Raw genomic sequence first — 1,715 nt, 5'->3', positions numbered from 1 at the left:
ATCCCTGACCCTATTGACATACCATCGAGCTATTAATACATACACCACTAATCCAATGACAGTAATTATACAAAGCATAGTTGTGAACCATGAGGTACATGACATAAATGAGACTGAGGGTATAGGGTAATGATAAACTATTAATAAAATAACTATAGCAATGTCATTGCATATGCCATTCAAAAACCAGAAAAGTCCAATGATCATTCCATGCATACCAAAAGGAGACTGACTACACATGAACTCAAATAAATATATCCAAGTGAGAAAATGTAATGTACCAACTAATACTGAAGGTATGAGTACTATCCAATAGGATATATCAATTGTTTGATTGATTGGTTCCCACACAAAGAAGCAAGGTGTATTGGACTCATTATCAGCAACAATCCTTCCAATTAAGTCAATGAGAAAAACACTAACAATTGATAATATGAGGAGAATATAAGCCAAACCAACTCCTTTCAATGGATTAATTATAAAATATTCTAATTTAGGAAAGAGAGGTAGAATAACCAGTTCAAACAAAGGGACTAGAACAAACAAAGGAACCACATTGCCATTAAGCCAAATAGCCTCATTAGCATTTTCTTTAGAGCCATCTTTAAATTGTTTAGTAAAAGTAGGTAAATAAAATAAAAAAAAAGTAGAAACTTGTAAGGGAAAAATAGTGGCCAAAACAACAGTAATACGTAGAAAAGTCTTTACATTTTCCACTTCTTCATGAGAGAAATAACCACCATACCTCTCCTTAGCAAGATCCATTCTACTGGGCTCCTCTCCCCAGTATGTGAATGCACTACGATGCTGTCTTCTAGTATGACTAGTTTTGAGAGAAAACTTCAATACTTTAAATACAATTTTATAAGGATTAGGAATAGGTATGTGCTCAAAACGATGCTTAAAGAAAAAATGAATACAAAGAGAAAAAGAAAAGAGAGTCAGAGCCACAACTGAAATGGTAAGTTCATCTGATATAACTGAAAATATAGAACCAGTATAAAGGCACAGTGAGAACCAGTGAATAAATGCTCTTATCTTGACAGAAGATTCATTCATCAACTGATCTATACCATATGGCAATATATTAGGGAACAAGAGTGACAACGAGACTAACATGAAAACAAAAGGAATTACAACTCTTCCTATGAGAGAAACAGTGTCACACTGAAAGGAATTATATTGCAAACAGCATCCTATGGCCTGTATTAGAGTACCTATCCAACCAAGCCATAGACCAAGATAAATAGCATTACCCCTACCAATCTTAGTATCTGATAACCAACCACAGAAAGGGGCAAGAAGAAAGAGTACATTTACCATGAGCTCTAAATTATTTGAAATTATATCAATTTTAGAGTGAAATAAGTCACACTGGCTGAACTGGTTACTAGTCATGTCAGTAATTGTAATACAAGTTTCAATTGGTAGAGTATAAATAAGTAGTAGGATTAATGGTAAACTCAATGAACGAGACTTTAATTCCTTACAGTAGTTACTGAAGCAGTTGAAAGGCTTGTACTTCCTTTTACTTGCATTGTTAACAAGTGAAGAAGAGGGCAACAACCTCCTTCTTTCTGAAGAAAAAGAATCCATCTTAATTCAATAGCAGGCCTTATCATGATCATGTGACTGTCAATTATAACAACATTACCACTATCACAAAACCACATCTAAATCAGCCAAATAAGGTAGGAGGATTCCAAAAGTAACTG

The 1,715-nt window shown here is 34.1% G+C and overlaps 1 long non-coding RNA gene across 1 annotated transcript; it reads left to right on the top strand.

Annotated features, from left to right (window-relative positions):
• The first annotated feature begins 684 nt into the window (after window positions 1-684).
• LOC109587573 (uncharacterized) lies at window positions 685-1,308 on the top strand. Its single transcript, XR_002187686.1, has 2 exons — window positions 685-786; window positions 876-1,308. It is a non-coding gene; the product is annotated as an uncharacterized LOC109587573 (long non-coding RNA).
• The last annotated feature ends 407 nt before the right edge of the window (window positions 1,309-1,715 follow it).

The sequence above is a fragment of the Amphimedon queenslandica genome, unplaced genomic scaffold (assembly GCF_000090795.2).
Source record: "Amphimedon queenslandica unplaced genomic scaffold, v1.1 AMPQUscaffold_12524, whole genome shotgun sequence".
In the NCBI taxonomy this organism is placed as follows: domain Eukaryota; kingdom Metazoa; phylum Porifera; class Demospongiae; order Haplosclerida; family Niphatidae; genus Amphimedon; species Amphimedon queenslandica.
Note: the sequence above shows the minus strand (reverse complement) of the source record. Positions and strands in the feature narration are given on the sequence as shown.